The 24,547-nt window shown below is 44.7% G+C and overlaps 1 protein-coding gene and 1 long non-coding RNA gene across 2 annotated transcripts in view; one reads left to right on the top strand and one right to left on the bottom strand.

Moving 5' to 3' along the window:
* The window catches only part of LOC147659516 (transmembrane protease serine 9-like), a 680,763-nt gene that overhangs the window by 370,064 nt on the left and 286,152 nt on the right, over positions 1-24,547 (bottom strand). The window lies entirely within an intron of this gene.
* On the top strand, positions 4,566-11,165 carry LOC147659519 (uncharacterized). Its single transcript, XR_015307219.1, has 2 exons — positions 4,566-5,610; positions 9,103-11,165. It is a non-coding gene; the product is annotated as an uncharacterized LOC147659519 (long non-coding RNA).

Here is a 24,547-nt window from a genome sequence, read left to right as displayed (position 1 = left end):
GGCTTGAGTGGGCCCTCAGTGAAGCGAAAAAATGTATTGACCTGTTGTGGTCCAGTTCTTTTACATGCTGTGTGCCCCATGAGACTGCATCCTGGGGATCGCTATCTTGCGGTCTAGTAACCGCTACAGATATTCTGGCGTTAATCCTACCCCTCGGCAGCCGTTCCAGAGGGGGTATTTCGACCATCGGGATGGTGAGATTGAGCTATCTCCGCCATACCCATATCAGGGGACGGTCCAGCTTCGTCTGTGAAGGAGTTGTATAGTCTGAGAAGATGGGGCCGTAGCTGAACCTGGAACATGCGATAGAAAGACAGGGGTAGACCATCAGGCCCCGGGGTTTTCCCTAGAGCGAGCTCCCGCAGGGCAGCCGTTATATCCTCAGGGGAGATAGGGTCCTCTAAGGACTTCGTGTAGTGCGGATGTAATGGCGTCCCCGCGTAGTTTCCCAGTACCTACTCAATTACCTCCTGAGGTGGGGCCTCCTCTCGATATAACTCTGAGTAGTAGGCCCTGAACGCCTCACACTTGCCCCTCTCTGACGTAGCCCTCGTCCCATCCGGCAACTGGACATTGGCGAATATGCGCCTTGGCGTGCCCTCAGCCGCCCCGCCAGCAGCCTCCCAACCTTATCCCCTCCTTCAAAATATCTCTGCTTCAATGCCAGTAGGGATTTCTCCGCTCTATTAGTACGTAGGAGTCTGAGTTGCTCTCTGAGGTTGGCCAGTTGCCTCCTCGACTTAAGGGAGGAATGGTCCTGGTCTCGTAGTTCCGCTTTCTTGATATCCCCCACCAGTTTGTCCTCCAGCAAGCGAGCCTCACGCGCCCGTGCGATCGAGAGTGACGTGATATGTCCCCGTATCGTGGCCTTGAAGGCATCCCATACCACTGGAAAGGGCATCTCCGGCAAGTCGTTACTAACAAAGTAGGAGTCAATGGCCTCTCTAATGCTTTCGACGTCGGCTGCATCCCGGAGGATACCTGGCGGAAGGTGCCACCTCGTTTCACGGGCGGGGCAAGCGGCCGGGTCCTGCAGGAGCAACTCGACATGGGCGTGATCAGAGAGGGAGATATCAGACATGGCAACCCCAAGGGTGTCTCGAGAAAGGGTATGGGAGATAAAAAGATAATCGATTCGAGAGTACGAGCTGTGCGCATGTGAGTAGAACGAGTAGTCCCGTCGATCTGGGGAGTGGTAACGCCAAGCATCCAGCAGTCCCAAGTCTTCAATCTGCTTACGCACTGCTGAGGACATGGCCCCTGTTCCACTAAAGGAGCCCTCACTGCGGTCTACATCTGGATTCCAAACTAAATTAAAGTCCCCCCCCAGAATTAACAAGGGGTCTCCTCTCGGCACCTGTTCTCGTATGAGGTCTCGGAGGTAGTGATCTTGCAACTGGTTAGGGGCATAGATGTTACACAGGGTGTAGCGACGCTGTCCAACCTCCACACTCACTCGGAGGAAGCGTCCATCCCCACTCCGAAAGGGCCTGGTCCCCCCCGCCTGATGCCAGCTCTGCACAATATTGCCACCCCGCCGTCTTGGTATCTGCTGAAGCCCAGAACTGAAGAGGGTACTTAGGGTGTGCCATGCGCTTAGTGTTCGCCTGCAATAGATGCGTCTCTTGCAAGTATATGATGTCAGGGTTGTGCTGAAGGAGATAATGCCACACCTGCCTCCGCTTGTTAGGGGAGTTGAGGCCCTTGACGTTGAGTGTTAAAACCTTCAAGGGGCTAGGCAAGCTTGTCGTCATGATGGGGTCAAAACTGGGGCCACCCACATCTCCCGCCACGCGCCAGTAGTGCCCTATAGACGCAAGGAGCACCCTCCAGAGCCGTCCCCATGATATGCCACGACGCAAGTGCCCCCCACCAGGTGCCCTTAGAGAAAAGGAAAGAGTAAGAGCAATAGGCCAGTAGGAAACTAGAAAAGGGGGAATAGATCAGAAAAAAGAAAAGCTGCCAAACAGGCCACACAGCTCTGAACAACAATGTCGGCCAACAGAGCCATAGCTCACTGTCTCCAGTACAGGGCATCCTACACCAGAGGGTTTGGACGCTCTCTGGGATGTCACTCCCGTAGGGACAGTCGGGGCGGGTCTGCAGGAACTCAAAGATCTAACTTCTGGGGTCTCCCGCCACCCCCCACCCCCCAACCGGGAGCCGGGGAGGAATATGAAGCACCATGTGGAGTACCTCCCACCAGGGGTGAAATGTGAGCGCACAGGGGGCGCCCAGCTGGGCGCCCAGCTGGCAGACTAGATGATAGTCCCCCCAGATCATGGCGTCGAGTGGCGTGATATCAGCTCCTCCCGGTCCCCCTCCAGTGATCTGATGTGCGCAATGATGTCCTGCTTGGTCTGGGAGGTCGACCGCCCGTCCAAAGGAGGTGTGCGACTGTGGCATTTTACAGTGGTCCAGGATGGCCTGGCTGGCACCCTCTCTTGTCTTCGCGAACGGGAGGGGCTCGCCGGCGGCGATGTCGGCAGATGAAGGAGCTGCGCCGCTTCTGTGTAGGTTCGCACCACTTTCCGTTTAGACTCCCACTGAAAGATGAGGGCGAACGGATGACCCCACTGGTAGGATATGCCTAGAGTTCGCAACTCTGCTGGCTGCAGTCCGAGGCCAGGCCGACCTCCCGCTATTCCGGGCGCCCTGGAGACCCTGCCACAAGAGTCTTCGCTGGTGGGCTCGATGCACCTCAACCCCCGGCCGCCGGAGGTGCCGCCGGGAAAAGCTCTCCCCGCTGCAGCTCCGCCACAGGTTTGCCTTCTTCAACGGGCCTCCAGGGTGCCCGCTCCGCTCAGGGCCTCCGTGCCGCAGTCCGAGTCTCCCTCCTCCACAGGCCCCCATGCTACCGGACCGCCTGCACCGGAGGGCGATGTCAGTAATCGCCCCCTAGTGAAGGCCGCCTCCAGCCCCATGGCCCCCGCCGTCTCCGCCGATGTCTCCCGTGCTTCTGTCCTGCTGGCTGCTGTCCGAGGCCGGCCCAACCTCGCCGCCTCTACGGATGTCCTGGAGGCTCTGACACAGGATTCTACACTGGATGACTTAGCGCGTCGCAACCCCTGACCGCAGGAGGTGCAGTCGGGGGGGGGGGTCCTCCTCACCACCTCCCTGCCGCAGGTTCGTCTACTTCAATGGGGCCTACAGGCCGCCCGCACCACTCAAGGCCTCTGCGTCGCAGGCCGAGTCTTCTTCCCCCACAGGCCTCCAAGCCTCCGGTCCGCTGTCACCGGAGGGCGCAACCAGCGATCCTGCCAGTCCTCCCTAGTGAAGGCCGCCTCCAGCCCCTCGGCCCCCGCTGTCTCCGCCGATGTCTCCTGCGCCCAGGTGGCGCCTGTGCCTCTTCAAATTCGGCAGGTCGCTGAGCGGCGGTTTAAACCCCAGCGCGGGAGGCACAAGATGGTGGCAAGATGGCAGCTCCCACCTCGGGACCTCAACGCAGCTCCGGCCGTCCGCCCCTAGTCTCCCCGTAGAAGGCCAGTCCACTTCACCGCTGATGGCCCGGATGTCGGTGGTCAGCATCCACCCCACGGAGGACAGGTATGGCCCCCCCGGCTCCGCTATAATGGCATATATAGGTGGCTGGTGTCAGGAGCTTCCCCAAGGCACGTCTTACCACATCGCTGGTTAGACCACGCCCCTGATATCATGTTTTTAACATCTTTGTTAAAACCATGCCTTAGCTCCTACTTACAGAGATGCTCTGTGTCCCTATTCACTCCCTTTTTCCCTGAGTTATTTTAGGTTTGGTTGTTTATTTGGATTTATTCTTATCATCTTTACAGATGTTATCTGTATTTACTTGAATTTACGTCATTGTACGCTTTCCTCTTGGAGAGTGGGCCTATCTTAATAAGCACCCTTCTACACCTGAACTACTATTCAAGCTAAAGTTGGATGACCGTCTTATATGCTCACCCTTCAGCTGTATTTATATAAGGTTCCTTGTAAGCTCCATTCATTGTATCTGACTTTGTGATTGGTCTATCTACTTTTGAGACCTCTGTCTTTGCATGTTCTTACTATATTTATGACTTTATTTCTTTAGATGTTATATGTTGAGCCTTTGCCAACCGACCCTTTATTGTTATTGGTATACTTAGATGCCCCTCATTGAAGTATGTCTTTTATTGGTATTATGCAACTCTCTTTAATCTACTGTTACCATCATATCCAGTTTGTCTTCACACTCTGGGAATGTTTGGTAAATTCTTGTCAACCTGTTAGCCTTTTATCTGGGAGACTTTCCTTGTTTGCTTCTGCTTTACCTATTTTCCCGTGCACACTTCCTTCATTGATATTTAACAGGTCTATCCTAGATTAATGACTATGATTGGTACTATGCTACCAGCATCTGATTCCCCCTCTCTTTTTTACATGTATTATATCTAGGAAGTGTACTCTTACTGAGTGATATTGGCTCCACTTTTGTTGTATATACTGTTTATTTCAACCAATTATCCTTACAAAAGCATCTACTCTTGGGTCCCACATTTGATATGACCGCCCTGATAAAGGTGGGACCCACATTGGGTTAGACACCGAAACGCGTGTGTTATGGCAGAGTTTTTGGCTTTACTTAGAAGTGATATAGATCATTAATCCTGCTCGCATCTAGTATAGGTATTCTTAGCCTGTGTTGGCCCTTTTAAGCCCTTTTTCCAGACCTAGAAGAGGATAGCTGCTTAATGTGCCTTTATTCTTGACTTTAACCTGTCTATTGCCTATTGGCTTTGACATATTAGATATATTGGTATGGTTTATGTAGGTATTCTGACAGAGCTAAGGAGCATTTCACCCCTTTCAGGCCTAAAGCTAGAGAGACTCCATCTTGATGGAAGCAGGGAGGCTTTTCAGGGCAAAGGCGAAGTTTATAGTTAAGGCTGTTTTTCACTTGGAGAGAACCGGTCTGGGCCAGCCCTTATCGGTAGGCTGTATTATTCTCTGTGTTGAAGACACCACAAAAGGCTGGCCAGCTGGGTGTGTGTCCTTGATGCGAAGTGGTGCAGAGATCTGGTAAGCGGCGGGCTGATGGATGGAACTTTCCATGAGGAAACAGCATTCTATATTTGTGAAGTACAGAGGCGGAGTCAGTCAGTCAAGCAGAGGGGAGTCGAGGAGTCAGTCGAGGAGAGAGTCCAGCAGAGAGGAGAGCAGTGGAGTGGAGTTGGCAGAGAGAGAGAGAGGGTTCAATCTGGAGAAGAGCTGAGTTGAATAGTGAGCTGGAACTGAAGGAAGCAGTCAGAAGCAGTTGTTTATCAGGAGGAAGTGTGAATAGCTGGAGTCTGAAGTAATGCCTTTTAGAAGAGATAGAGGAGAGCTCGTGGATTAACCTATGGGAGCAGATGGAATTGGACATTGGCGCAGAGAAAGAGCGACTAAGATAGTAGAATGAACGGTGATCAGAGCGGCAGGAACCATTAAAGAGTGAAGACGCAAAGTGGAGAGACAGTCAGAGCGGGGGAGAGGAGTCCAGAGACAGAGCGATCAGCGCAGAGGTGTACCCAAGAGTGCAGGAGAGGAGAGAGAGAGCATGAGATGACTCAAGGCACAGACGAGAGAGGAACCCAGATGACAGCTAGAACAAGACTTCACACTAATCAGGTGATATTGTTTTCATCACATTAGCTACACTTAATCTTTTCCCTTTCAGCGGAGTGTTCCTGTTATGTGTAATCTTTTCTCTTTCAAGCGGTGTGTTCTACCTATATAGTCTTTGTTAGATTTGCATAAATGTTTATATTACTGTAATAAATGTCCCCAGTTTATAACTAACTGGCGTGTAGTCCCTATTCTTGTTCACTAAAGGTAAATGGCACTTCTAGGTGTTTGCTAGGCGCATGAATGGATGAGTAATCCCAATCAGGTGAGTGGTGATCACATAAATAGGGAGTGAGTGGACCTTTGATGCCAAGAGCCGGTAATACACAATAATCTGGACCCACATCTAAAGTTATTATTGTAGTTTCATCCCGAGTAGACAGCTGAGATAATATCCCAATATATATATATATGTATAGGTGTTCATAGGAATGTGGTCGTCGTTTGACATGCGGCGTTAATGAGAGCACTGAAGGGTCAAACCAGTGTCTAAAGCCACCGGATTGTGGTAAAAGACTAAGTGAGAGCGTCAGGGGGGATACTGGCGTTTATGTTTCGCAGGATCGCGAACGCTGGAAAAGGGAGCATTGGGTTCTGCAGGCCCGTGTGTAGACGCACCAGATTGTGTGTCAGATCTGCCCTAGGGTAGAACGGTCTGGGTCAGGGTGGCCGCGAGACCAACTGATGTGAATAAGTGTAGTGTAGGGTATGGATATCCCTAGTAATCAGTGAGTATTCTTAGTATCCCTATAGATTTAGTGGTGTTCTTAATAATATGAGCTTGTATATTGCGAGTTCCCTATCCTCAGGTAGGTACCAGGTGCCTGGATAGGTGGTCCTGAGGACGGAAGGTGAGTACGTTTTGGCTGGGTCATAGGGGCCCCTGGGGGCTGATCCCATCTAAACAGAAAATCCAGCCATTACATTTTGGCGTAGTCGGACAGTTTACGAACTCTGTGTGCCTGGCCATGTGTTTAGATTGTCTCCCATGTGTTGTGTGGGAGTGCCCTGAACGCCAATTACATTTTGGCGTAGTCGTCATCTTACGAACTCTGTGTGCCTGGCCATGTGTTTAGATTGTCTCCCATGTGTTGTGTGGGAGTGCCCTGAACGCCAATTACATTTTGGCGTAGTCGGACAGTTTACGAAGCCTGTGTGCCTGGCCATGTGTTCTGAGGGAATGCCCTGAACGCTAGTTCCATCTGGCGTGATGTTGCAGTTTATGTAGCCTGTTAGACCTATTGGCTTGAACTGTTGCAGCGTGAGGAGATTGTATTACATCATGGCATTTGGTTTATTCAGGGTGGAAGGAATGGTTTTCATCTTGGTGTTTAAACTGTCAGAGTTGAAGGATGGCATTACATGAGGAAGTCAGTTACATCTTTGTGATGGTCCAATTGTATAAATGTGTGTAAAAAGTGCTTTTAAATTGCCCATTAAATTGCTTGCTGCATCTGCTTATGCTGTGCAATGTGAAATGTGTTCATTTTAATATGATCTGTGGAGTTTTTAGAATATAGCTCCTTGTAAATATGGCTTTAGAATAGCGCCATATTATTGTGGCCTATGAGGTGCATGTTCTCATGTTGATCTGTTGTGTTGCTTGTGAATGGTGCTTTGAATATATTCCTTGTGAAAAGCGTGTCGTTTTTTGAGTTTGTTTACTGTCTTGTAAATATGGCTTTAGAATAGCGCCATTTTAATGTGCCTTGTGAGGTGCATGTTCTCATGTTGATCTGCTGTGTTGCTTGTGAATGGTGCTTTGGATATATTCCTTGTGACAAGCGTGTTGTTTTTTGAGTTTGTTTACTGTCTTGTAAATATGGCTTTAGAATAGCGCCATATTAATGTGGTTTGTGAGGTGCATGTTCTTATGTTAATCAGTTGTGTTCCTTGTGCATTGCGCCTTGGAAATGTTGTTTGTGAAAGGCTTGTCTTGTAAATATGGCTTGTGAATAGCGCCATGTGGTCATGGCTTGGACAGGGCATGTTCTGATTACGTTTGGCAGGAGAGAGCTGGATCTTTCTCGGGTGCTTGGGGATAACGTTTTTGAAAATATGTACGTGTCTTTTGTAAACGTGAAGAAATGTGCTAATGATTTTCCCATGTATAAATGGACGTTGGGAAATGTTTCTATTTGAGCTGCCAAAGGGTTAATATCTTGAGTTGAGATGGCAGCCTTTATTTTTTACATGCTGTCAACATGCATGGCTATCTGACCTGACTATAAAAGTCAGTGAATTATTTTAAGGATTTTTGATGGTTTGATTTTGACTTTTTTTTTTTTGGTTCCTTGGTCAGCCTACGTGCTTTGTCAGTTTCTTGACGGAAAGGTAACATCTTGTGTTTTGAGAAGGGTTCTGTTCATTTCACATTCCTTTTGAAATGCGTCTACGAATTTGTGTGGGTTCACCTTGGAATTGATGTGGTTATAAATCAACCTTACGGAGAAAGCTGTGTTCTTTTAAAATTATTGAAATGTTAAAAAGATGGCCCGTTAGAATGCATGCTACGGGCTGTTTTCATTAATTATTTCTGTGAGGGGTTTCCATCTAGACAGGAATGTGATGGTTGCAATAATAATAGGTTTAGAATAATAAATCTTGCCCGACAGTGCGTGGTAACATGTGCTTTTAATTAGTGTGAGGCAACCATGTGCTTTTGAATAAAAAAGTTAAAATGTAACATTATTATTTTCCCAAATGTAAAATGAAAATGTATGCTTTTATAAATGTGAACTTAAATACAATGTTGAAATGAATATGCATTTTATGCTGTTTTACAAATTATTTCTTTTTGACAAATGGGCCATGTTAATTCGTTTCTCAAATGCAGAATGTATATAATTTGGTGTGCAAAAGATAGTTGCCCCTTTTAAATAAGTGCTCAAATTTTCCATGTCTTGCCTTTAGTTTAATTATTTGGACAAATGTCTTTTTATAAAAAATTGGATCTTTTTTAATTGGCAATACACTGTAACAGAATTGTTTTTTTATTAATATTAGCCTCCGTTAGTTTGAGAATCAGGCCATGAGAACAGGCAAAAGGAATTTGTTTTTTGACCTTGGCAGCCCAGCTGGTCTGCGCAGACGAACTTTTTTTCATTCTGCAAGTTTCGATCACGTCCCAGTGTGTTATGATGGGCTACAATCCAATTTTCTTCCGCGCACGGCTTGTTTATTTAAGGGCGGGGTGGCCTGGGCTTCTCTGACCATGGAAATTGGGAGGCTTGCAGTGCCCTGCTGATGCTGTCATCATTTGGCAGTATTTCAAATTTTTTTTCACACTGTAGCATGGCTCTTGCCCAGAAGGGTGAGACTGGCTTAGTTAGGATTAGGGTATGTTAGGCCCCACTCAATGTTACTAAAAGTCAAATTTTGAATGTTTTAATTAATTAGGATATTTTCTTTTCAATAATGAAAGGCACCCGGGGTGCTTTTTAAATGGAAAATTTTATTTTACAAGAATAATGATACTTGTTCTCTGGTTTCTAGGATTGCTGCAGTTGGGGTGCGTGCGTGCATCTGCCCACTCCCTTTATTTGTTTTAGCTTTTTATTTTCATGTTATTATTTTAGTTTATTGTTTTGGATGATGGAACCAGACCAGACCAGACCAGACCAGACCAGACCGGGTGATGGATGGCCGCATTGGAGGAAGTACCGAGGATGCAGGGTGGTGGCCTACACTGAAGAATTTGGACATTAAATAATCCCTTGGACAAGCAGGCCCCACTTTTGAAAAGAAATGACACCCAAACATGTTTTATTTGTTACAGGATTGTAAAAGGACTTGATTCATAATCCCTTGTACAAGCAGGCCCCACTTTAAAAAAAAATATGTCACCTATTATAGTTTTTCCGAATGAAGGACTTTTTTGAATGATGGCGCACACATGTGCTCCACTGTGTGATTTAAGCTTGATGTTCCACTAGTTATCTTGTAGACTGGGGTTGTAGTTTTTTACTGTTCTTGCATTTTCACCTTAATTGATCAAAGGGTGGTTACCTTACAATTTAGATGGTTCTGGGTGGTGTGTCTCTTAGTATGATTATGTGTTAATGTTTATCCAGACCTTGCAACAGTTTGTCATGTTTATTTCTCAGATTTCACCTTAAATTGACTAATGTCAGCAGGTAGGCCTCATTTAGGCCTATTGTTATTTTCATCTCACATATTAGCACCTACACCAATAGTTTCATGAGTCATCATTAGCTTAAGTTGCCTATAGTACGTAAGGCTCATTTAGGCCCTTTCTTGTTTTCTCATTAGAAGTTGAAACACATTTAGCCTTAAGTTGTCCGAAGTAGGCCCATTTAGGCCCCTTGCTGTTTTTATTCAACACATAAGTCCCTACATCATTAGATTTCACCAGTTATCATTAGAAGTTGAGGCACATTTAGTTTGAGGATGCTTTGGTTAGTTTCTGTTGTTATCAGATCCAATCTCAGATATGTTTCAGCATTCAGGTCAAGGGTACTTTGATTTGTTTTTAGGTTTCTATTCCCTACAATTGAGTTTCAGGTGGAATTTTCTTGAGTTGTCATTGTTTTTAGGGAGTTTTTTAGGTCTTGATTTGTTGATAGATTGTGTTGATGGTTGTTTGTTTGGATGTTATTGTTTATAAAGATGCTCGCATGATAAGGATCTAAGGGTGGAGTGTAATGGCAGGGTTTTTGGCTTTATTTAGCAGTGATATAGATCATTAATCCTGCTCGCATCTAGTATAGGTATTCTTAGCCTGTGTTGGCCCTTTTAAGCCCTTTTTCCAGACCTAGAAGAGGATAGCTGCTTAATATGCCTTTATTCTTGACTTTAACCTGTCTATTGCCTATTGGCTTTGACATATTAGACATATTGGTATGGTTCATGTAGGTATTCTGACAGAGCTAAGGAGCATTTCACCCCTTTCAGGCCTAAAGCTAGAGAGACTCCATCTTGATGGAAGCAGGGAGGCTTTTCAGGGCAAAGGCGAAGTTTATAGTTAAGGCTGTTGTTCGCTTGGAGAGAACCGGTTCAGGCTGGCCCTTATCGAAAGAATGTATTTTTCCCCACTCCGAAGACACAACTTCAGGCTGGCCAGCTGGGAACGTGTCCTTGGTACGGGGAGGTACAAGAATTTGGTGGGCGGCAGGTTACTGGCCGTAGCTTTCCATGAAAGGACAAGCATCCATATTAGCGAGCTACAGGAGAGGAGGAGTGTTCATTCCAGCTTGTGTGCAAGTCAGTTCAGTTTTGGAAGTCAGTGCAGCGTGGTGTGCAGTTCAGCGTGGTGCTCAGACCAGCTTGGAGCACAGGACTGCAGGGAGCCCAGAACAACTTGGAGCTCCGAATAGCTTGCAGAGAGAGAGAGGATGTCTGCTGGGAGCTGCAGAATAGAGTGCAGTTCTTGAATGGAGAAAGAAGGCAGACGATTACTGAAGATGAGGAGAGAGGAAGCAGTGAAGGCTGTCAGCTGGAGCAACTGAACCAGAGGCGTGGTGATGTGGTGAAGGAGGGAGAGACAGAGAGAGCCCTAATCCCACCAGAGGCAGAGAGAGAAATCTTCCTTCTAATAGGTGAGGTAGTCTGACTTAGTTACACTTACACTTTCTAATCTTTTCCTTTTCAGTGGAGTGTTCCTGTTATGTGTAATCTTTTCTCTTTCAAGCGGTGTGTTCTACCTATAGTCTTTGTTAGATTTGCATAAATGTTTATATTACTGTAATAAATGTCCCCAGTTTATAACTAACTGGCGTGTAGTCCCTATTCTTGTTCACTAAAGGTAAATGGCACTTCTAGGTAATTGCTAGGCGCATGAATGGATGAGTAATCCCAATCAGGTGAGTGGTGATCACATAAATAGGGAGTGAGTGGACCTTTGATGCCAAGAGCAGGTAATACACAATAATCTGAAACCATATCCAAAGTCATCATTGTAGTTTCATCCTGAGTAGACAGCTGAGATAATATCCCAATATATATATATATGTATAGGTGTTCATAGGAATGTGGTCGTCGTTTGACATGCGGCGTTAATGAGAACGGCAGGAGGGATACTGCCGTGTAAAGCCACCGGATTGTGGTATAAGACTAAGTGAGAGCGTCAGGAGGGACACTGACGTGTAAAAGGGAGCATTGGGTTCTGCAGGCCCGTGTGTAGACGCACCAGATTGTGTGTCAGATCTGCCCTAGGGTAGAACGGTCTGGGTCGGGGTGACCGCGAGGCCAACTGATGTGAATAAGTGTAGTGTAGGGTATGGATATCCCTAGTAATCAGTGAGTATTCTTAGTATCCTTATAGATTTAGTGGTGTTTTTGATAATATGAGCTTGTATATTGCGAGTTCCCTATCCTCAGGTAGGTACCAGGTGCCTGGATAGGTGGTCCTGAGGACGGAAGGTGAGTACGTTTTGGCTGGGTCATAGGGGCCCCTGGGGGCTGATCCCATCTAAACAGAAAATCCAGCCATTACAGCGTGTTGGCGCTGGAGAACCTCGTGCCTCCGTTTGTTTCCACCTTCTATGACAAGAAAACACATCAATGACTATTGACTACTCTATGCTTATTCTGTATTTTGTATTATAAATGTAAACAATCTTGAATTTTGATTATATCACACTTTGTGAATCTTGCTTGCTTGAGTGTGGAGAATGTATTTGTGGCTGTTGGTGTGTATTGAGTGTGTGAATGTGGGATCTCATAATTATTCATGTTCGTTGATTCAATATTATGTTACATATCTTTTATGAATTTTGATAAAATAATATAAATAATAAAAATATATATATATTTTCTTTATTCAATATTATCCTATTTCTGTGGGGGAATCTGGCTGTCTGTATAGCTATGCTTTATAGTACCAGTGACTTTGTTAGCACTTTTTTGTATCAATTTACAGGCAGCTCGGGGTTTCTAGACTGTTGTTTTGCTGCTCACCTCAAATGTCTGCTTTTCTATGAGACTTTAAGAATAGGATTAGCACAGTGCCATCCATGTCGAGATAGAAAGGGACAAAGTCTTTTGCCATTTCTACAGCAAACTCTTTAAGCATAGGACTAGCACAGTGCTGTCCATGCCTAGCTGTAACATGACAAAAGCCAATTATCATTCCAGGCACAGTGTTACAGCTTTGAATTGGTAAAATACCAACCAAGCCAACCTGAAATGAGAATAAGCATTGGCATAACCAATAGGTCTCGCCTTTGTGACCTTATAAGTGTTTAGCCATGCAACCGTTAATGTTGTTGGACCAAGGATATTGTGCTGCATAACTAAATACTTATAAGGTCCCAAAAGCTAGACCTATTGGCTATGCCAATGCTTGTTATTCCTTTATGCTTGTATTTGTATCTGTGTGATATAAGGAATAAGTCTCAAACTTTCCAGCATAGGGCGTGATATTTAGTGGTTTTAAGAGGTGAGCCTACAGAAGCTAATTAATAGTTTGTTTTGGCAGGTGAGGGCGATTTCGTGGGCAAGTGAGCCCACTGACGTCTATGGGAGGAATTACGTCAATCTGGAAAAGGGAAAGGCGTTACTGTGTGGCAAACGCTGAGGGAGCGGCCCATGAGAGTTGACAGCGAGACAGGAAGACATCTAGGAAGTGTGATGACAACATTGAAAGGAGGCAAGAGGAAAGAAGCGAAAGGCTAGGCAGTGACAGAGATAAAAGAGAAGATGCAGTGACAGACATGGGAGAAGTTGCATTGAGAAAAGAGTCACCTCCACTGCAAGGATTATTCTTATCAGCAAGCGCCTGATGAGAGCAGTGTGATGGCTAGACCTGGATGCCTGCATGTCTATTCACTTATTTAAGGAACATTTATAGGTTACTCAACACACAACATCATCCCAAAGAATGTCTATGGTCTTGTGGGGCATGGAAGCATTTCTAGGGATCTCAGCATGCCCCTTGGGCTACAGAAGTGGGGGCTGACATGTAAGGTGGAAATGTAAAAGGTCGTAGGGTTGTGTGCAATGAATGGTGCAAGGGTGGGCACAACAGCACATGGACACTGGAGTCTTGCATCCACTGGCAAAACTATTCTCCAGGTCTTGCTTGCTATTGGGCACCATCTACTGCTGAATCCTAAGGCAACTGCCTCATCTATCCTTATGGGTGCAATATCCCGGCGTGCATTGTCACTTGGCTGTGTAGAGTAGTATGCCATAGAACTCTTGGATGGAGTCAGTGACGTGGAACAGACACACACACAGGCACACACACAAGCACACACATACATACACACAGGTGCACACGCACAAGCACACACAAGCACAAACCGGCACACACACAAGCACACACTCAGAAACACACAAGCACACACAAGCAGACACAGGAACACACACAAGCACACACATGGATACACATACAAGCACATAAACACAACAGGCACACACAAGCGTATGTACAGACACACACACACACACACACACACATACACACTGGGGTGGGGTAGTGAGCAAAAGAACTATGGATTTAACCCAGGTCTCTTGACTGGGGTGAATCTTTGATTCATTCAGCATTCTGTCCATCATTTGTTGCCGCAGCACGTTCCTACACATGGCATAGCAGTGTGCTCTCATGTTGGCGTATTTGCAGGTGGTGGTGGTGGACAGGATCCGAACAGCAACAGGACGACTGCTAAACCCATCCCTAAGCAGTGCCTATTGGACATAGTGTCTAGTTCCAAAACAGGAATGATGCAGTATATGTTCCCCCAGTTAGGGCTTCTTCTGGCGATGCAACAAATTGCAATGGGGAAGGCTGGGTTTAAGGGGCCAGCATTGTATACCACAGACTGGGCATTGGCCGAGGAGACCCTTATTAGGCTCTCACGTAAAAATGTCGAAGGTGCCTGAAGACTTAGAGTAGACTCAAATTGGGAAGCAAGGGCTGGAGGGAAGAAAGGGGGGGACAAATAGTACATCTACCGACTAAGGTGCATGTGACTTAAACTGAAATATGGCTATGATGTAGTGGGGTGAGCAATGGCAGGGATTAGATGGAATGGAGGAGCGTGCTGGGAAGACTAACCAAGATAAAGCAAGCAAGCTGAAGCGGTTTGAAAAGAAATGTTGCAGATGCTTTATTGTTTGGTGTACATGTATGTTACTATGCAAAATCTGAAATAAAGAATTTTTTTTTTTAATGGATGTTATCACAGCCGACTGACATAAGTGTTGGTTGCATAAAAATGATACACTCTAGTGGGCCTACTTCAGGACCCGTAACCACTGAATGTTGCCACAGATGACTGTAATCAGTGCAGCCCACATAACCAGTATACAGCCCATCAGGCCTGATATAACGCCCATACCATACCAGAACCTCTGTGCTATAGCTTCAATCCACCTCAGCCAGCCTTTCAATACTTGCAGAGCAGGGGATCTAACTGCCACGGTCAGCAGAGAAAGTGGATTAAAAAATGTAAAGAATCTATAAACATAATAATACGGATCTTACATAGTAATTATCTATGCCAGATAACTGCAATCATAATTTGTAGTCCATCTCTCATTCTTCTTCCCCCTCCAACACACCGCTAAACACTTAATAGAGTCACTTCCCACGTAGGAGCTCAACAAATACAGCTCAATACCAAAACACTTCCCACATAGGATCACAACACTCTTCAAACCAAAAACTCCCCAAATGGCAGCTTGCCATGCATCTGAGACAGTTTATAATGTGCAACATGCCCCAGGAGACTAAACTAAACAGTGGCAAATGCACTGTTTTGTTTCCGGAGAAATACCAATGTTATCATTCTAAAAAGGCATACAACGAGTGATTCTGGTAAATCAGTAAAGGATTTTAGAAAGAAATGCATACCAAAACAGAGCAAGCCTGTGGTCTCTTTGTTCGCAGAATATTGCATCCTATTAGAAAGTGTAGGCCGATGCGAAGGAGGGAGCACAAAGTTTAATGTAGCTAATCCCTGCCCACCAGTTCAAAATGACAGGCTTTAAAAATAAAACCAGAAGCATAGCTCCCATTGGTTCCGCAGGTTCTGTGGCCCCGGGGGCTGGTGGCCTCTGGGGCCATTGACACCTGATTATAGCTGTATTTCAGGGGGGCATGTCCTTCCTTGTTGTATGGTCCATGAACACTGGATACACCACTGTGTAAAACACCCAACTCCAGACAGGAAGGAAGGAAGAGCTGGGATTTTAAGCACTGAAAGTGAAGCGCTATTTTGCTGTAAGCCTCGCATGGTAATTGCATCATATCCGATGCTTTGGCATGTAAGAATGTCTTATATTGAAACCGTCTCTGTTTGCCAGCAGGTTCAGAGGGGAATGCAGGGCTCCTGCTCGGCAAGAGAACGTCAGAGGAAAGCTAGGTTGAGACATTCCAACTGCTTTACCAACATTCTCGCAGCAGCCTCGGATTACACACTGTACTATAAGAGGGAAAACCAGCATGCGCCTCGATCCTCACTTACTGAAAACCGTGACTTGAAGAGACGGTTCACAACATCTTTCCTTCTTTCATTTAGTTGCTTCCCTGTGAAATGGATCCAAAAAAGAACCAGGGTGCGCCTCGCGCTGAAAGTAAAAAAAAAAAAAATGAGATGGGAGAGGAGGAGGCAGCAGGGTTTTCCCCTTGTGGGAGCGAGCAAGAACCATATGTTAAAGCTCGCTCCTGCAAGGGAATCGCCAAACGTGCACGCGTTGCATTCAAAGCAATGCAATGCCTGCACGTTTTTGACTGAAAAACAGAATCCATTGCTAAAGGTCTTTTTCTTATGTAGCGCATGTGCGCTACATAGGCGAGACCTAAAGGGCAACCCCTGACACAGTGTTGCGCTCTACTTAGAGCTCTTCAGAGAGCGATAACTTTATCCAGACTCAAGAGAGCACCCAGTATAAGTCAAAATAATACCCTTTCAGGCATAGAGTGACGCATAAATTATGCAAAAGAGAAGCACAGAACACTGGGGAGTTCTTCAAGTTTAGTTGGAAATCAGCTCCTGTATAGAGCACTCTCAACACCAGTGACACTCTAGATCTGCTCACCTCAAATGTCTGCTTTTCTATCAAAGTCTTTAAGCATAGGATTGGCACAGTGCCATCAATGCAGAGATTGAAAGGGACAATGTCTTTTAGCATAGGACTAACACAGTGCTGTCCATGCAGAGCTGTAAAATGACAAAAGCCAATTACCACTCCAGGCACAGTGTTACAGCTTTGAATTGATAAAATACCAACCAAGCCAACCTGAAATAAGTAAAAGCAACCCCTGACACAGTGTTTCGCTCTACTTAGAGTTCTTCAGAGAGGTATAGCTTTGCCAAGACATAAGAGAGCACCCAGTATAAGTCAAACATTACCTTTTCAGGCATAAATTGACGCATAATTTATGCAAAAAAGAAGCAGAGAACTCTGGGTAGTTCTCAAGTTTAGGTGGAAAGCAGCTCCTGGATAGAGCACTCTCAACACCTGCTCACCTCAAATATCTGCTTTCTATCAAAGTCTTTAAGTTTGAAAGGATATTGTTTTGACTTATACTGGGTGCTCCCTTGTGTCTGGACAAAGCTATACCTCTCTGAAGAGCTTTACGTAAAAACAAAATCATGGGCAAGTGCCCTAATGCTGCACATACATCTATAGATCTATCGATTTATTTGCAGCATTAGGGCACTTGCCAATGATTTTGTTTTTTGTTTCTCAATCTTTCTATATGCAAATACCAGGATTCTCTTTAGTCCGCCCATCCATCATTATGATGTATGGGGTGGTCTTGGTGTATTCTCCATTTGGGATTGTATATAACTTACCAACATTGGAGTTTTTTTATACCAATTATATAAGGCATACACCCGTACTTTATAGGTTAATTAATTTTCACTTATTAAACACTGAGCAAATCGCTTTGCCCATTCCGAAGCCATTCTCAATAACATCATCAATGCAGGGATTGTAATTTCAAAATTGAGATAATGAGATTTTGACGTTTATTTATCATGGTGTTAGATACCAAAAGTAACCTAATGAAATTGTTCCGTACCATGAATGTATTTATGATGTTATATTGCATTGCAGGAGCTAGGCTCCAAAGAAGTTTGCTGGTTTTTAATGCCAATATATAATATTACCGGATAGATTTTCTTTTATTCAGATGAATTTATCCCCGGTACATATATTTTCTAAATGTTTTTAGAACATTCGTATATTTTTTCTATTTCCAGCTTGACGTCAATATTGTGAAGAGTCTGTTTTTGTGTTTATGGATGTCCATAATGATGAAATTGACAAAGGCCGTTTTGGCTGAAACGCTATGTTTGCACAGAATAAATCACTCGTGGATTTCAGTGGTGTGCCGCCTCCTTCCATTCTGGTTTGGATTTTCTGTATATGTGTACCATGGACAAGCTTCACAGCATTGAGAAGGCGAAGAATGCCGAAACGCGTCTGCTGTTCATAAATAACGCCAGAAATGATCCTGCGAGTGCTCCAAAATGTGTTCAAGTTGCTGTGCAGTAAGAGTGAGGTCCCACCCTCACCATAAGGAGTAAGCACCCGCCCTGTGTTCGGAGTTTGAGGTGGGAGTGGTGTTGGTGATATATTAGTCGAACTCCCCAACCACTGTCGATTAGTTCTTTCCGGCCAACGAAAAAGTTGCAAGTTATTCAAACTTTGGCTATCCAGTTAACTATCTGAGACCTACTGGGAAAACATCATATAAAATCCGGCGGCTGTGGCGAAGGACATGGGGCCATTGGAGTGGCGATACAACGAATTGGACATGGGTCTAACGGAACATCAGAGCCACCCAATTGGCCCGGTATCAACCAATGGCAGAAGTGGACACAGTATAACTGTTGAATCATATACTGTGTACCATGGACAAGCTTCACAGCATTGAGAAGGCGATGAACGCCGAAACGCGTCTGCTGTTAAGAAATAAAGCCAGAAATGATCCTGTGAGTGCTCCAAACCGTGTTTAAGTTGCTGTGCAGTAAGAGTGAGGTCCCACCCTCACCATAAGGAGTAAGTACCCACCCTGTGTTTGGAGTTTGAGGTGGGAGTGGTGTTGGTGATATATTAGTCGAACTCCCGAACCACCGCCGATGAGTTCTTTCCGGCTGATGAAAAAGTCGCAAGTTATTCAAACTTTGGGTAGCCAGTTAACTATCTGACACCTACTGGGAAAACATCATATAAAATCCGGCGGCTGTGGCGAAGGACATAGGGCCATTGGAGTGGCTATACAACAAATTGGCCATGGGTCTAATGGAACATCAGAGCCACCCAATTGACCCGGTATCAACCAATGGCAGAAGTGGACACAGTATAACTGTTCAATCATACACTGTGTACCATGGACAAGCTTCACAGCATTGAGAAGGTGATGAACGCTGAAACACATCTGCTGTTAATAAATAAAGCCAGAAATGATCCTGCGAGTGCTCCAAACTGTGTTCAAGTTGCTGTGCAGTAAGAGTGAGGTCCCACCCTCACCATAAGGAGTAAGCACCCGCCCTGTGTTCGGAGTTTGAGGTGGGAGTGGTGTTGGTGATATATATGTGTATATATATATATATATATATATATTCACTGAAAAAAACATAGCTTTCACACCAGTTATAGTTAGGAATTAACATTTAAAAAACCTCTTAAATTCATGAAAAAAACATAGGTTTCACACCAGTTATAGTTAGCTGGAAATTTTACTGACATAAAACCATTGAAATTCCAACGTTATAGTTAGTTGGACTCACTATAACAAGCACACCTGCAATGCACTGCTGATGACGTCACATATTACATCACTCATGACATGGTCAGTGACATCACTCATGACATCACTGATGACACCATCCTTGTGACAGAGTGACAGACCTCCTTTCAGTGTAATGTAACCCTTGAAACACATATTCAAAAATAGAAACTAACATTTTCCAAAAAATGGAGATACCCATACCAGTTACAACAACCAATTCAGTAATTCCACCATCTATATACACATCCACTCATTCACCAACAGTTCTATATAGTCACTCATACATATACTCACTCATCATATGTAGTGATACACCTATACATCCTGTTACACACCGACAGACATCCAAAAGTTACTCACACACATACTCACACATGCAAATAAACTATTGAACATCCATTTATTTGCATATACAACTATACACACACTACCACCTTACTTCTAAGGAAACTTACACATGCTTACTCTCTTAAACAATCACTTATAGAAACACATACTTATTTAAACAGGAACTCTTACAATCTCTCACTCTCACATATACTCACTTATATACATCAATACTCACATATACTAGATTAAAATATATGTCGTTACTAATAAAGACAATAGTGAGACAGTCATTCACTCACTAACACACACATATACACACTCATCCACCCATACAGTCCTGCACATATGCTGTCTTCAAAACACATGCAAACAGTGAGTCAGTCACCAACCCATGCAGCCACTTAAACACAAAGTGAAAAACTGATACATATATGTCAATATTTAAAAGTTACTCGCTAATATATGTATTCACTAAGATACACTTAATAAGGCAGTTAACCAATCATTTTTTTTTTAAAACATCCATTTACACACTTATTTATCCATTTATTCTTCCATCAACCTTTACAAATACATATATAAAACATATTTTTTTTTCCGAAAGACACACATTCACTGGATGGTGTCATCAGTGATGTCATGAGTGATGTCACTGACCATGTCATGAGTGATGTAATATGTGACGTCATCAGCAGTGCATTGCAGGTGCGCTTGTTATGGTGAGTCCAACTAACTATAACGTTGGAATTTCAATGGTTTTATGTCAGTAAAATTTCCAGCTAACTATAACTGGTGCGAAACCTATGGTTTTTTCAGTGAATTTAATAGGTTTTTTAAATGTTAATTCCTAACTATAACTGGTGTGAAACCTATGTTTTTTTCAGTGAATTTCATAGGTTTTTAAATGCTAATTCCTAACTATAACTGGTGTGAAACCTATGGTTTTTTCAGTGAATTTCATAGGTTTTTTAAATGCTAATTCCTAACTTTATATAGGGCCTCAAACCTATGTTTTTTTCAGTGAATTTCAAAGGTTTTTTAATAGCAAATTTCTATAACTATAAAATCTAATATTTTCTATAATGATTCCTATATTGTATATTTATGTAATACTATTTTATTTATTCATATTGTTCATGGTTTTTATTTTTTTTTATTTTTTTGCCCTGGAGCGCTCCCGGTGCGCGTACCGGTGAGCGCACCAGTAAGCGCAGTCTTCTGGCGCGCCCCGGTGCGCGTACGGGGGAGCGTCCCGTTAGCGCTAATGCCGCAAACGAAAACATCATTGTGACGTATCGCGAAGCCGCGTCCGCGTGATACGCACGGCGTAAGCGCACCCGGAAGCGCCCGAGCGCATACAATCGCGCAACGTAAACGCCGCCGGGCGCGCCGCGTAAGCGCGTCGGGTCATGTGACCTGAAAATAACACTTTTCATTGGTTCAGAACAGTTTTGTTTTCCAAATGATGAAAGCCCCCACCCTTTTTCCTCATTCTCACTTTGTTCTTTGAGTGAGGAAGACCTGTTTTCATTAATTGAGAAATGGCTACAGTAGCAGCAGCAGCAGGAGCATCTGCACCACCACCACCACCACAACAAGGACCACCACAACACCACATTGGTGGTGAAGAAGAGGAGGAGGAGGAGGAGGAGGAGGAGGAGGAGAGGAGGACGTTCCTTCCTGAAGACAATCCCCCTTACAAACCGAGAGAGCACATTGTGTGGGAGTTTTTTAAATTCCCAAGAGGCCAGAAGAAAGTTAATGCGGCAAAAGTGACTTGTCTGATCTGTGGCTGTGAACTTTCCTGGGGGAACCCAGCAAAAAAATATTCTTTTGGTAATGAAACCATGATTCGCCACATGCAACGCAAGCATCCTAACAACTATTCTGCGGCAGAGGTGAGAGAACTGTCCAGAAACCTTCCCCAATCTTCTTCCAGGACCTCAACAAGCAAAGAACCCACTCCATCGGGTCCAGAGGCAAGGGAGATGGTCCCAAACATCCAAACCAAGTTTGGATGTTTTAAAATTGTTTGTATCTATTGTGGGACTACAATTACATATGGCAAAACAAGTATAAACCTAATCAACCGTGCAGGAGATAACCATATCTGCAGAAAAAAACCTTAATTTTTTTCCTGATTTTTTTTGCTCCAGTTGAGCCGTTTACAATTCCCTGTTTTTTGTTTCCCCCCCATAAAACTTACAAAAAAAATATAAAACTGTTCATAAAAGCCAAAAAAAGTAAAATTCAAAAAAACACAAAAAATATAAAACAACAAAAAGAATAAAAAAACAGTTCTTTTTAGAACTACCTCCAATTTATAAAAAAATGCTACATTTTAAAAAAAATCTGTCATTCTTTTTTCCCCATGGTACGCTCCCGGGTATGCTCCCCGGTGCGCGTACCGGGCGCTCCCCCGCGCAAATCGGAAAAAAAATATTTTTTTTTTTTGCCCCGCGGGTCCCTTATATGGCCCCCACATCAAACCTAGGGGGTCAGGGGGGGTCTACCCTGCCCCCTTTTGGTCATTTCCCCCTTTGTTTTTGCCACCTCTTGTGTCTCGATCCTACAGAGACACAAGATGGCGGCCGCTCCGGACTGTTTGGAATGTTGACAGACACCCGAGAGCCAATCAGCTTTCCGCTCGCAAACTAGCGTAGCGCGCTGGTGCGCGCCCCGGTGTGCGTACCGGGGCGCGCTTATAGATATATATATTTTTTGGGACCTAAATTACTCAAAATCCACTGGAGCACATATCTTGAGACATAGCAAAGGCACATCGGGCTACCAGTCCCTACAATTTTGCCAAGTTTGGTGGAAATCCATTCAGCCGTTCGGGCTAAAAGCGAGTTCAACCGCCCTATGGAAATTAACATGGGGAAAACACGTTTTGGGACCCCCCTTTTATCTCGGCCCCCGCTTGACGAATCCCCCCCAAACTTTCAGGGAAAGAGCGGAGCGCCGCGATGCAAATTTGAGGAAAATTTCAGGCAGATTCCTCAACCGGCGCCAAAGTTATTCCCAATAGAATGTTGCAAAATCCCTATACAAAATAATCCTAACTATAACTACCTACTGGCGACCGCCAGTAGGTAAAATATATATATATATATACCGGCTGTATGTGTACAAAGAGTACAGCACTCGCGGGAGACTTCTGGACCAAATTTATTGTCACAGGACACAAACAAGGCGCGTTTCGGCGACTGCCTTCCTCAATACAAAGCAGCAGCCGGAGACCACGGCATTAAATACAATCACAAATTCATTGCTGGTTGCGAGGTAACACAATAAAAAAAGGACTACTCCCTGTTACAACCATTTCGGCCATCTTAGAACATGCAATATAACATTCATTATTGCAGTCTACTTAATGCAAATTCATTAATTCATGAATATTTTAGCCTTGAATGGGCTTTTGCCAACGTACAAGTCTATTTACATTATCAACTAAAAAACACAGAAATGCAAATTATGATCATTGTAATCAATTAAATCATAAAAGTAATATAGCCCTGGATGGACATATGGATGGACATATGACTCTGTACATGTATCTATAGCATTTAATTAATTTGCATATCAAAGACACATTCATTATTATATAAATATATATTCATTGAAAGAAACATAGGTTTCTGGGACATTATAGTTAGAAATTAGCATTGAAAAAACCTTAGAAATTCACTGAAAAACCACAGGTTTCATAGACTTTATAGTTGGTTGGACATTTCACTCATACAAAACCAGGGAAATTCAGTCGTTAAAATATGTTGAGGTAACTATAACTCGTACCCGGCAATGCACAGCTGATGATGTCACATATTTAATAACTCATGACATGGTCAGTGGAATCACTGATGACATCACTGATGACATCTCATCGGGCCCGGCCTTTATTTTAAAAAAAAATAATTAAAACAGGGAGGGGGCCAAGTGGCCACTTCTGGTCCCGGGAGCCCATACCTTGGGGCTGGCCCTCTCATTGGGGACTGCGGGGGGAGCCCCAATGCCCCACGGTCCCAGCCGGCTCCCTGCCTCCTGCAGGAGCCAGCATTGCTTTTGGACAAGGGGAGCTGCTGACATGCAGCTTCCCTTGTGCAAAAGCAATCTGCTTCGCTTCATAGAAGCGAGAGCAGTTTTCCTGCTCTCACTTCCATGAAGCGAAGCAGTGTTTCCAATGGCTGTGCGGCAACCGTGCAACCACCCTGCTATTGCTACTGCATTGTCCCGGGGGTGGGCACCCCAGGACATTGCTGGAGTGATCCCTGCCGGTCCACATGGCCAAGGATGGCTCCAGGAGGGGTGCCACGCGGCCCCCCTCCCAACATCTAAATAGCCCAAGAGAGGTGGTGGTCCCTGGGTGTCGGCAAAGGACCCCCAGACTTCATTCATCTAAGCCCTCTATGGGAGGTGGTGGTCCCTGGGGATAAGGGGAGCTACATGGCCCGCACATTATTGATAAAGCCCCTGGGAGGTGGCGGTCCCCAGGGCTGCAGGGGCCCACACAGCACTGTATATATTATGCGCATTGCCCCCGGGACCTGGCCCACCCGGGGGCTCATTAAAACAAAGCACGGGAGCCCACACTTGCCATTTAAAAAAATAAATGTTTTTTGAGGCCCTAGGGGTCCCTGTAGGGGGTCAGGGTGTTTCTACCCAGCCTCCTTATCTTTTTTTAATCATTTTATTCCTTTTTTTCTTGTGACTCAGTTTTACCCAGTCACAAGATGGCTGCCAACACTTCTTGGTTTGGAGTGTGGGCAGACAATCAGAATGAAGCTTGTGGTAGGGAGGGTTTGTGAATCCTCCTCGGTCACCAGATATCAATATTTTTTATTTTTAAATTTCTCATGAACTACTGAACGGATTTAGGCCGTTTAAAAAAAGAATGCT

The sequence above is a fragment of the Lissotriton vulgaris genome, unplaced genomic scaffold (assembly GCF_964263255.1).
Source record: "Lissotriton vulgaris unplaced genomic scaffold, aLisVul1.2 SCAFFOLD_428, whole genome shotgun sequence".
In the NCBI taxonomy this organism is placed as follows: domain Eukaryota; kingdom Metazoa; phylum Chordata; class Amphibia; order Caudata; family Salamandridae; genus Lissotriton; species Lissotriton vulgaris.
Note: the sequence above shows the minus strand (reverse complement) of the source record. Positions and strands in the feature narration are given on the sequence as shown.